The sequence below is a fragment of the Anopheles coustani genome, chromosome 2, assembly GCF_943734705.1.
Source record: "Anopheles coustani chromosome 2, idAnoCousDA_361_x.2, whole genome shotgun sequence".
NCBI classification, from domain to species: domain Eukaryota; kingdom Metazoa; phylum Arthropoda; class Insecta; order Diptera; family Culicidae; genus Anopheles; species Anopheles coustani.
This window is the reverse complement of record NC_071289.1, coordinates 75,855,644-75,868,675: the sequence shown is the minus strand read 5'-3', so window position 1 is coordinate 75,868,675 and position 13,032 is coordinate 75,855,644. Positions and strand designations below refer to the sequence as shown.

The 13,032-nt window shown below is 43.7% G+C and overlaps 1 protein-coding gene across 1 annotated transcript in view; it reads left to right on the top strand.

Moving 5' to 3' along the window:
* The window catches only part of LOC131261967 (ecdysone-induced protein 74EF-like), a 44,711-nt gene that overhangs the window by 23,509 nt on the left and 8,170 nt on the right, over window positions 1-13,032 (top strand). The window lies entirely within an intron of this gene.

Genomic DNA, 13,032 nt, shown 5'->3' with positions numbered 1-13,032 from the left:
CGACCTCCAGGATACGGGGGCAGAGGGTGAACCGACCCTTCGCTTGTGTCCTCTAAAACCTTTCTAAACACGTTCATGTCCTTACTTTTCGTCAAATTCAGCCTCTCGCCGTCGTCTTCGTCGTGTCGTTTGTTGTAATTTTGCATTATACTCATCATCCTTCATTTCGTGCTAAATGTTTTCACCTACATTCTCCTACTTACAATTCCGCCGGAAACTGTTCCTGTCACACACACACATCCTTTAACGAATCGTTTCATTCTGCTTTCAATTAATGTGATATCGTTGGTGTTCTAACAACTGTGTGAACCGGAAAAGGCGTTCACTTGAATAATCACTTTTTATCATACACTACTGCACAGGCAAAATTGCTTCCCATTCAAAAGTTCAACTATTTCATGGCCCTAAAAATAGTATGATTGTTTTATTATTTCATCTTATAACCCTTCAATAATACATTTTCAATGGCGACAGTGCTGTCGGTCAGCCATTTTTGATGCCACTAATTTTATCACACGCCCACGATTATTTCCATCGTGATGTGGTTGGGAGTAACGGAAGAATGACATTTCGGTTTGCCGAATTCGATCCGCTGCACAAATTGAATTCCATGGCAAATGCAATTAAAAAGAGAAATTGTACCCCTGGCCGGGAAGTGGAATTGGAGAACAGTGTTGTAAATAAATTGCCTCATCCGTTTTCTACGGTCACTTTCCATTGAATTATTGCCCGGGATGTGCACCAACACGGTTGGGGTAGTATTGGCGCATTTGTACATCTGGGTGGAAATTATGGAACAAAAAAGAAATCATTTCGCAATAAACAAACGTGTGCAATGTGTGCGATGCGAAAAGGTAGTGCTTCATCCGCTCGATCATGCATAATGTAATGAGAGATGGGCAGTAGTTGGAATGAAAATTCCGCAAAGCGAGGATCTATTTACTTTCCATTGGCGTTTGTGTGGCGAGTGTGTATGAACTGTTGGAAGCTGAACGAAATTAGTTAGCATAAATTGGGATTCCCTTTATGCGTCAGTCAAATCAGCGCACACCGACCGCATGGCTATCGGGTAACACACTTCCAATCAAGCAAAATCAATTTGGGAAAATCAATAGGGATGTGCTAATGGTTTGTCGACGGGCTTCCAACCGTTATTTCGATCCATTTAGTTACGGCAAATCAAATGATGGATACCATTTTAAGGACATCGATATTTGAGCGAATTTGATCTGTGAATGAATTCGGTACATCATTGTTTGGTTTGGGTTACTGATATGACACGTTTGAACTAATAGATAATATAAGGGTTAGTCATTAAAGAATGATGCTGTGTTAAATTGTGTACTGGAATTTCATAGGAACGGTTTATTATTATTTTCGATTATTTTCCTAAAAGCAGTTTTTGGCTTTCGATGATCAAATTACACTATCTTTTGAGAGTAACCCGTTTGGAGTTTTGCTTAGTAGTTTTACTTGAGTTAGATCGTTGTTATCTTGAAAGTTTTGTGAAGTTTAGGATTATTGAATATTTTATTATCCATAATGTTTGATGCACAGATAAATACAATCTTCTGGAAATACATGTCTTTCATGGCGATAAATCCCCCTTCTGGCACGAATTAGATCAATATGTGACGAAAGACAACGATTTGGGCTTTGCACAAGCTATCAAAAAGCCAAACGCGCTAACTAAAAGCAACGTTTGTAACCAACAAAAAGTTAGCTACAAATACCCCACCCAGTCGGGAACTGGTTAAATTTACGCCCTTTCTACTTGCCTGTTGACCATGACTCAACTATAAAACACCCTAACACTCATACACTTTTACAAAAAGGATCAACGCAAATTGAAAAATTGAATCTCGCCCAACGCAAGCGGTAGTAAGGAATACGGATAAAAACAAAATAAAATAAATTGGCCGGAATCAAGTGAAAATCCTAACCGAAATCAACAAACACCGTCAAACTCGCGCGTGGAAAATTATTCCCTCTCGTGTTCGCGTTCGCTTTGCTCTAGTGCATTTCGGTAGTTTGTATTTGTTTGCCATCCTGGTCCTTCGTTCGCTCGGATTGTTTGCGTCGTCACAACCGAACGCATGGACACACACACACACAGGCTTGCACACACCGTGGCCAACGTCCCGGTCGGGTTGTTTGCTTTGTTTGCGTGGAATGGAAACTGATTAAAATTCGTTCTGCCTTCGATCGTTTGATGACGTCCTCGGTTGCTGTTTGTGGTGTCGATGTGGGAATGCGGAAGGGAGAAGAAGATGGTACGGTACCCACCCGATCGGCGCCGCGCGCGTTTTCCTTTACGGCACTAATGATTGTTGATGGCGCTAAGGGCAGGCCAGTTCGGAATCCATTTAAAAATGGGGTGAGAAAAAAAAGGGGCAAACATGGGGAAAATCGCAAAGCTCACACACGCTGACGTTAAATTGTTGCCTTCATTTTTTTTTATGTTTCATTACAGCAGGTAGTCACGATATTTGCAAACGGTAAATGGGAAGGACGTGAAAGGAATCCGCCACCATCGCCATCGGCTTCTCGCTCCATTTGGTGGCTGTCATCGTGATTTGATTGGCCACAGAATTGGCGTACTTTACGTCTGCCCTTTCTGTTTCCCTTGGTCCTCTTTTTGTCTCCCTTGGTCCGGTGGGGAGGTTAAATTATGCAAAACGGAGATGAACCTGAGGGCTGCCCGCTGGCTTCCCTTTCGGCTGCGACTTACATTGATTGAACTCAGAGAAAGGGAAGACGGGAGTGAGGCTACTGGTGGCGTCTACCTTTCATCAGGTTTCAGTAAAAGGGTTCGAGGTGGCTGCCTGTTACCACCCTGCGTGAATGCAACGGATCGATTGACCGGCGACGGGCGGAGATGCATTTGTAATGAAATTTTCTTACGCCTGCAATCGGCCACGTGTGTGAGTTCTATGTGGAGAAACGCGCGATGGGTGTCGAGTGAATGTAAATGGCTTTGAATAGTGGCAATGGGTGGTGCGCATTGGCGCTGGCGACGATAGAACACCCATTTGGCCTTCCTTCTCACCTCCAGTGACGCGATTTTGATTGGAGAAAACCATTTTGAGCCTGGAAACCTGTCGCTGAACAAACGGACAAAGTTGAAAGGGAAGGGTTGGTTCGAGGACACTGATGCGATTTAACGAATTGGGGCACAGAGTTTAAACATACACCATGGCTAAGTGGAAAGTATGGCCAATATTATGCGATGAATAATGTGGAGCAAACAAATACAATCTTAGAAGTAAAATTTCAAATAAATTTGTTATCGTTACCGTACAGTCATTGCACTATGGCGAAAACCATAAATTTTAATTATAATTATTCAAATAAGATCAATGAGTTTAAACATTTCCTTTTATTCATTACTAAGTATTGCTATTCAATATTTAGAGAGAAAGTGTTTCGTTGAAATATTTACGCTAGAGCACAGAGCACTTGACCAGAAGTTTTCCTAACGTTACGACATGGGGAAGGTTTCCTTCTCTGAATTGTTGTTTAATTCGATATTTTTTTACTTTAAATAGGGGTTAGTGATATTAGTCCCTGGTCCCCATATCATGTTCATGAAATTTTAATTTTTGTAAAAGTATAATTTAGTCAGAATAGTTCAATTAAAATGAAGAAGGTATCATAATTCAAGTAGCCATAAAAAAGGATTAAATCAAATCCATAACGGTTGAACGTTCATGAAAAAAGATGCGTTATACAATCAATCAATGGAATCACGGAACTATGTGCATTTATATGTCCATTGATGTATTGAAATGTAGGAAGGCTTGGAACATTTCTGCTTTCATCGCAAGCATGTTTGATTATGTTTTTCGCTTTTGATCGTTGGATTTATTTCCAAGAAATCTTAATAATATAACCTGTCGATCGATGGCTGAATGTCGATGGATCGCAATAAATCGCAATCGAAGCAGTAGTTGTAGTTCGTTCTGCCTGTCAACGTGGAAGTGCGTCGTGTGCACATCCTGTTTCGGTTCAACCCACCAACAGGACGTCGGTATATCCGTCCGGTCTCTCGGAGTGACACTCTCCGGAAGCTTCCGACCATATCGCCATTCGCACCCTTTTCTTTATTATTATTATTATTATTATTATTATTATTATTATTATTATTATTATTATGACGTATATTATTTTGTTTGCGCTTCCACTTCATCCGGAAACGTCCTATTTTCGGTGGACGGTCAACGAAATCAACGATGGAAAATGTCGATACTCATTTATTATGCATCGTGGTATTTTTTTTTCTGGAATACGCTCCCGGCGCGATTGGTGTTGAAGTGTTTATGTGTGTGTGTCTTTGTGCATTATGTTAATACGAAATTCGATCGTGTTTTCCAACTTCGATTTTGTCCGAACCGAGTGGAAGTTCGAAGTTGTCGCTGGGTGAAGTTATTTAATGTTTTTCATCTCATGCCGCGCGTTCGTTGGTGCAGCTTTTTTCTTTCACCAAAATCAATATTTACAATATTGTACTGTGTAAGTTTGCAGCTTTCCGTCCATTTGTTCAACAATAAATGGGTGTGCTTCGGAAAATGTTTTCCCATGTAAAAATGACCTTGTACTACGGTGGTTGCTCCATCTGGCGTTTCATAGTGCCGTCCAGGGTGTGGCATTCTGTGTGGTTCCTGGGCCAACACTGGCCACAGCCTTTCGCGACCGAAGCCTCCAAAACGAGCACCGTTTTGTCAACGTCGCTCGTTGGCGTTGTTGTGGCACCGTGGCGACGAGCCTTGCGGTGGGCTTCATTTGTGGCTTTTTGTACCCATTTAGGGTGCAGCACGTCAAGCTAATCCTTCTTGACAAAGTGTCGCGCCTGAAGTGTGGCCGCGTCGGGAAGGATAGTTTGTGTCAGGCTCTGCTCGGTTGTTGTTTGTTGTGTTCGTAAAATAGGACTTCGTGGGGCCAACCGGGAAACTCGAGTGCAGCAGAGGTTTATCTGCTGGTGGTGAAAATTCCACATCGTCATTTGTTAGAGTAGGTCTAATCTTCAAAATTAAATTGGCAATTTTGTGGGCATGGTGTGCGAAGGCTCTACTTATATGAAGTAGAATAAGTTCGATTTATATTATTTTAGCTTAGGTGTTATTGAATTTTCTGTAAATTTATTGTGTTGATCTTAATTAATTTATGCATTAGTAAACATAATCACCCGGGATGAAGCGAACTGCTTCCCAGAATCAATCCCCTTCGGCATTGCATATATGTACATCATACGTGAAAACAATGGGACACAACCCTCGCAACGAGGAACAAACAAACAGGAGCGAAATAAAATTAAAAATTGGCTCCGGAAAAAAGTTCCTATCCCTCTTGCCTAGCGACAAAATGAGGCAAGAGAAAAAGGCCAAAAGAAAGAAAAAATCGCTCACAAAAGCAAACAAGCCGTCCAGCGTCCGGAAGAATCCGACTCTCGAGCCGCCCCCGTGATGGCAAATAAAATTATAATTTATTCCAGCGATTGTAATTAAAATCAGACACGTGATGATCATGACGATGACCAAAACACACCCTTTCGGGCACTCTTTCTCTCTTCCCGCCGCGGGGAACGGCAATTGGTTTGGCACGGATTATTTTCTTTTCTCAAAAAAAAAAAACTCCGCTATCGGATGTAGGCCTGTTTTCCTTTTCCCCTCCCCCCCCATCTCACTCTTTCGTCGCAAATCAGATTGCTTTTTTATTAAATTGGCTGCTGAGTGTATTTAAATTTAATGTTCGCGTGTCTGTGTGTGTGTGTGTCTTTATTTGAATGTATGTTAATCCTATATTCAAATTATACGTTGAGTTGCCGATGAGACAAGAGCCAATGTAAAGGATTCAAGGAGTGTTTAATTAGTAGCTGAAGAGCCATAACGTTTGTTGGCAATTTTGTTTTAGTTTATACCTCTGAATGGACGTTTGTTTAAAGGTTTTAAAATAGTATATAATTTTCACAATCCCAGGGAATCCATTTTAGAATGGATGGAATGGACTTTGGTGTCGTCACGTGAAATGGAATTAGTTACACGTTTTTCGTTTCTTCCATACGAACGTCTCGATACGTTTAAGTTGACAGATAGTTAAGCTCTATCGGGTCTGTCTTAGTGTCAGTCACTGCCGGCTATAATCGCTTTAATTTACGATTAGCGCCTCGTGGAAACCCGGAACAATCATAATAAAGTATACATATGAGAATGGAACGATATGAATATGCGGAAAATGTCGTCCCCTCTCCCCGAAACACCGGGAAGTGGGTTGATGAAAATGAACGCTGGATTTTCTGTGAATTTATTTATTTGCTCCTGATTCGCACGTTGACGGGAAGAGTGCGGGGGTGTGCGTACCGTGGATATTGTTTTCATTATTTTATTCGTTCCATTTTCCACCGCTTTTCCGTATTATAATCATTATTGTATGCAGTCCCCGACACACCAATCGCGGCCGAGGAAGGAGTCCACGGGGGCGCCTTCCATTGCACGGTGGAGGACGAATGTGTGTGTGTGTGTGTGAGAGTGTAGTGAGGAAATCATCATTCCCCCACCGTCGTCCGTCCCATACACCGCAATGCCCTTGTCAAATATTCCCCTTGCCTCCGGGAGGGGAAGGTGAAGGGATTATTTTGGGGTCGTTCATTTTATCAAATGTCGTTTGCTCCGATGTCTTCCCCGAGCCCCTCCCCCCCCCCCCCCCCCCCTCTGCCGCCCCGTTCCCCGGGGCCGTGCAAACATTAACGAATAAGCGACATTAACGTCAACCACTGGGCGGCTCCATGCTGCTGCGGGTTGGGGGGGGACAGTTTTATTCAGCCACCTTCACGTCGGGCTGACCACCCACACCCCACCAGGCGCCTCCATTCCGCCGCGCGTTTGGTTTAATTTGGGTTTATTTTATTCATTTTTATTCAGCGAGTTTTTCCGCCACGTCTGTTCGCGACCGGTTCACTCGTTTCCACAAACACCCCTCCCCCCCCCCCCCCCCCCCCCCCCCTCCCCATCACTGCTTATGGCGCAATCACTTGCGTCCTTGTTCCTCTCGGTAAGATAAACCTTCACCCGGTTATTCCCTTCCCGGTCCTCAATTCCGCTCCGCCTAAACCTCAACGTTATTGGGAGTCTGATTGAAATGTTATTCAGTTCGGATCCCCCTTCCCCCCCGCGCTGGGAGACCTGTCGCTGCCGGAGAGCTGTTCCCCCTCCCCCCCATATCCATTCTCGCACCAATTTTCCCCCGGGGGCCATGGCCACACTTTGACATTAACGCTTTGCTGTTCATTTCCGGCGTGAAGTGCCTTGTGGGGGTAGGGAGGAATATGGGCACTACTGTGTGGGTCGTCGAAACCGACCGGGAGTGACAGGGAATGCCGGGGGGGATTGTACCGTGCTCATTAAAATAAAAATCCGCATGCGGACACACGGATTTGGGTGGGGAGAGCTGAAGGAAACACATCTGCAGCGAACAAATGCCCCAGAATGGAGTGGTTTGATGGAAACACAACGAGAGAGAAATAACCGTTTTCCTCCCAAGCTCTGCTGTTTTATTCCGATCAGTGACCATCGGGGTTTTGGAACGGTTACTCCGGCTGTGGCCATCGACTCAGCGCCTTCGGACCAGCAAAACCATGTTTCGAGTGAATCGAGGGAAAAAAGCTCCATTTTGTGCTTCGTTCGTTAAATGAAGTGGTGAGGCACGGGTAAAAAAAGCAATTAGAGCGTGTACTGCCGATGGAAACGAAAGGAACCCCGTGTTCTATCGGAAACGATGCGCAAATGTCAACCAAAAAATGATTAATTATGTACACATACATTAACTAAAGTTTGCCAGCCAAAAATGTGCTGAGAATTGAGTGATACCTCTTCTAAAATAGGAAGTATGAATTGACTTTTCAATTATAAAAATGCATTCTATTTGTAAACAGTTTCTATGACGCAATACGCAGATCAGCAGAACTTTCATATTGATAAAAAAGTAGCACACGGCATGATGGATTGTGACAGGTACCTGCAATGGCCTACGCAGGGCTTACCATACGATTTCGTTACGGTTTTGTCCGGTTTTGGCTTTCTACTGAATGTCACCTCAAGCTTTCAATAACACCGTATTGGAATTGTTTGAAAACGATGCAAATTTTAGAAGATCCTGAAAATGCTAGCCCTAATCAGGCTGAAAACCAGACCAAACCACAGCGTTGCATAATTTCGAAACCCAGGCTCGGCGTCGTTAGCAGTTGATGACCACAACAAAGTAAAAGTCAACCACTCTGATGTAGTTCATGATTAGTGACTCGGTTGGTTTTGTGTTCCGGGAACGGAGCCCCAGTGTAATCTTGAAAGGTCAAGAGAAAAATCAACAACATTCCATCCTAATGAATTATTGCATCCTGACCGGATGTTGTAAAAAAGGGAAAACCATGCCGTGACATTTGATTGGGTAGTAAGTTTTATTTCCTTGATGAAAGTTATGCCAAGAAAGTTTTCAGACTGAGCTCAGCTAAAGTGAAGGATAAATGATTTGTTTCTAAGTACCGTTGACATTTAACTACATTTTTCACGTGAAAAGTGGGATTTGCAAGTGGAAACGTTCGGTGCGAAATCGAACGTTCGAAAATTCAATTTCCACCAACATCAGAGTCAGAGTGTGATTGGATTCAGGAATAGTTTTCCCTCCAAATGCCATCCCAAATAATCTCTCACTTGCAGCATTGCCATTTAAAATCATTTCGGATCGGCAGAAAGCCTCGGAGTAGGAATCGCCTGGTTTGGTTGTGGGCCTCCGGGGCAGTGTAGAGCTACCGAAACATGGAACGTAACAATCGTAGCCTGCCTAAAAGGATACCCCACCTGGGCTTGAACTTTGAACACAGACGGGGTGCGTAAATGGCTCCGGTGGCTTTCGTTCGTCCCTGCATCACGTTGCAACCGTCGACATAAAACGTGTCGAGGATGACACGTGTGGTGGTGGTGCTCGGCAGCTCGCTCACAAGGGTTTGGGGTCGGTCTTAGTGGAAGACAACTTCCCGATGGTTCGTTCTCGCTGCCGGGAAGCAATCTCTGGTTTTAACCAATCAACGAGTGACCACCGTTGGGAGCGTGTTTTGGTGCGTCCTTTTTGCGTCCCTCGTTGTGGTGTTGTAGTACCGAAGGGAGTGAACAATTTCCCTCGCCACATCTCGTACCAAGGCTAAAACCGAAAGTCGCAGTGCAACAGGACGCCGAGAGGTGAAGGATCAGGGCTTGGGACAGACATTTTAATTGGGTTTGCCGTTAGGATATCGAGCTCGAGCAAGGGGTGCATTCTGACTGTCGATGACTCCGGTTAATCGAAGTCAGCGCTTCGGAGGCTCCATGTTACCTTCACTTGGCATCCGTTGGCGACAAGGAACGAGTTGTTGTCGTACAAAAGTCAGCAAAAAAGTACTGTGTCCCATAGTGGACGACCACTCGTCTGTTCTATGGCCATCCGTAAGAGTTGAGGTGTGCTTTTGGATAAAAAGCCCCGATGTGTGGAAACAGACAGGAAACTGTAAGCTTGCGGATTAATTGTCGTTCGGGTCGTTCCTACGTACGTAAATGTGACGAAACTTTTCCTTCAACGCAATCGTTGTGCTCGTTTTCATCCCAGGGTTAAAATGGAAATGGACATGTTGGTTGGAAAAATCGAAACCATTCTTTCGGATTGATTGAGCCGATTGGCATGTTTTCCGATGAATGCCGTGGGTTCTGCTGCCAACTTCCGACGGGAGAGGGATCATTAGCGGATTATAGACCCGTGGGGAAAAAAATCGGAAAACTTGTTATAGTTTCCCAATGCGTCGGAAAAATGTTCTGTTTTTCTCTCTCTCCATTACTTTGTTGATCTCTGCCAATCATAAGGCTTTCTTTTTCAATTTTCCACTAACGGAGGTTTTTTTTTGCTACCTACGTGACATTTTTCGAAGAAATTCATTTTCCCCCATAACGAACGGCGTAGTGTGTTGAAGGTTGTTGCGAACCGGAGTGAAGGCGAGACGGTTCTCTCGAGAATAAATTGAATATTTTAGTATCACCGTTCTCAACCCAACCCACCCCAACCTACTGTTCTAGTGTGTGCATCTGCACAACCCAATCGTACGATTGTGCATTCCTCCATCGTGCGCCATCTAGCTTCCGTTCGTACGTACGTTCGTTCGTTTGGGGTCGAACGGGAAAGAGTGGTACTTGCCCTCGGGAACTTTTCGTAACTTTTCCATCCATTCCCGGTGTTGCCTTGACACCAGAAGGCGGGGGTCGGAGGTGGTAGATGCAGTGAAATTCGGTGCATTCGTCGGGGTTTGGAACACGGGGGAGCAATTGCTTGTCGAATGCTGTGTTGTAATGTTAGGGAACAAGGCAAAGGGAACATAACCAGGGTTAACGGAAAGCGGTCAACCCGCGCACAACGAACGGTGTGATGTGAAATATTCATTCAATCGATAACGTCGTCGGGCGACGTTTGTGTTTTCCAAAGGAGAGGAGCGCAGGACGGTCTAGTTTGTGCATCGTGTTCGGTAGAAGTTTCGTGTACCACTATGGCCGTTCCTATCCTAAATGGTGATTTCCCATTCGAACAAGAGAACAAATTGAAATGTAGAACAATTTGAAACGGAAACATGGAAGGCAAAAAGAAAGAGGAACAACGAGGATTACAAGGGGCCGCCGGGATAACCAGAGAACCGAAGCGCGGCGTGTGTTCGAATCGAAACGATCGTATCCTGCCTCTTTACACGCATCACAAGAGACAATGTCTAGCAAGCCTTTGGGGCACAGGAAGGTCCGGGATGTTTTTTTTTACTGTCAGAAGAAGGTTCTTAGTTGTGGTTTTTGATAAATGTGGGTTGGTTTTCAAAGAAAGTCGATATTTTACCAATATTTTTTAATTAACACAAGTGAAACGCAATCATCTGTTCTTCATCATTTTAACATGTTCCAACAAAAGAACTTGAACGTGCACATTTAGGTCACAAATTGACGTTTCAAGATATTTTACGCTGTTCAATCTCTAAATTTTGCTCTTAACACTTTGACTGCCATGCGTTCTTTGTACATTTTTCAGTATATTCGTTTTTGGTAAATTTTTTTTTATATTAGAACTTGTTTTAAACAGTTAAAAAAATGGACTTGGCTTCTCTAAGGAGTTTTTGCAACTATTATAGCTACTACAACAATTTATTAGCTTCGTGGCAGCATCAGAATCGCCTGTGTTAATAAAAAGTCCTAGAAAGCAATTAATTTTCAAAGTGATTAAAATATTATTTTAAACTAAATAGATAGATGCAGTCATAGTTTAAATGAATCGTAAATACCGGCTTATTCGATTCATACAAAAGACTCTTGTGTGTTTAACGAAACTCAGTCCTTTTTCTGATATACATTTTCGATTAATTTTCGTTTTCTTATGGAGCATCGTATTTCCTGTCTGTAATACGGCCAACAAATTCTGGAAACTCGGGTGACTTTTCACTTTCCAAATCCCAACTTCGCAATCGTTTTCGCGTTTCGCTTTTTATTTATTTTTGAAAGTATAGTATATGTAGAGAGAGACAACTCTGCAAATTTTATTACTCTTTGCATTTTGCCCTCCGCAAGTCACCAGCGAATCGTTGATGTTGCGATGAAAACTTCTCCTTCCGCGAGACGAAAAGCGCACCCAATGGGGTGACATTGATTGATGTTTTGGTATTGATTTTCCCATCCTTCTATCCTTCCGACACACTCCCAGCCCGATTACTTCCCGCGGGTGCTCCACAAGTTGGAAAAAGGGAAAACTCTAGTAAAAGAACTCACTCACACTCGTCCAAAAGCTCTCCTCGATGATGCGATGGTTGCAACCATGTAAAAAGCCCGCTATAAGCCAACGACAACGTCGACGACGACGACGACGATGACCTTTCCTTCGGGACTGGCACGTCACACGTACGTCCGCAATCAGTGCGCGCGTCCTCGGGAGCGCCGGAAACGACCGCAACATCGATCGATACACACAAACACACGGGCACAGTTAAAATGTCATCCGCGAACGTTTTGGCTGTGGAGGCTAGGACACCACCCCCTCCTTTCTAAAACGTCATCGGATATCGTGACCTCGTTCGATGGAAATTAAATTTTTACTCCACCGAACGGTTTGTTCATGTTTCGTTTTTCTCACTCGCTCGTGGGAGCTTTTTATTTTGTAATCGTGATGATGCTGTTGACGTTTATGAAATAGTGTCCAGCGCTCTACCGGTAGTTTTACACTTTGCCACAAGGAGTGAGAATGAAACAGCGAACAGAGGGTCTCGTTCGCAAGTATTTTCCTTCTTTAACTTTCGATGAGTAACGATCAGGATTTGACGTTTCAATAAAACGACCGAAAGGGGTAGTTAGAGGAATTCAAAGAGCGAGCTCACTCCAACACGTCCCGACCGACCACCCGTGGGGGGGAGAAACCTTGAAATCACGCGCTTCCGGGCAAGCAAGGATACGGACGTCATGTTGCAATCCAACATTGGTGGTGGGGGATAGAAAATAGAAATAGATAGAAAATACAGTTGGTTGCTTCCAGGTTTCGTAAAAGAAGCATTAATATGGTTGCATGTTAAAGGGTGGAATTGCGTTCTATTCCGTTGCGTCCAATAAGGCAGCAATTCCGACAATTATTTTCATTGATTTATGCACAATCGAGTAATTAATGAGTTTATACGAATTGCGAATTGAAAAGCGTACATTACATAGCTAGCTGTAGGGTTGAACCGTTTTCTATTACTCTTCCGTAACACCCGCCAAGAGAACCTTCTTCATATAAAAATAAAGGGGAGCTTTTTCGCCTCCGTCAATTGCAGTTCCTGCTCGAATTGATAAAACTCAACCGGTGCCATGAACTCTCCAACCGATTCGATTTGGGATGAATAGGGGAAAATAAGGACGGGCAAATGCTGTCCCTCATTCTGTGGTTCAACGAAGCGCAGTGCCTTTCAGTGTCCTTTTTTATCCCTATTTCTCTTCTTCTGTGAATGTTTGATTTGTTGTA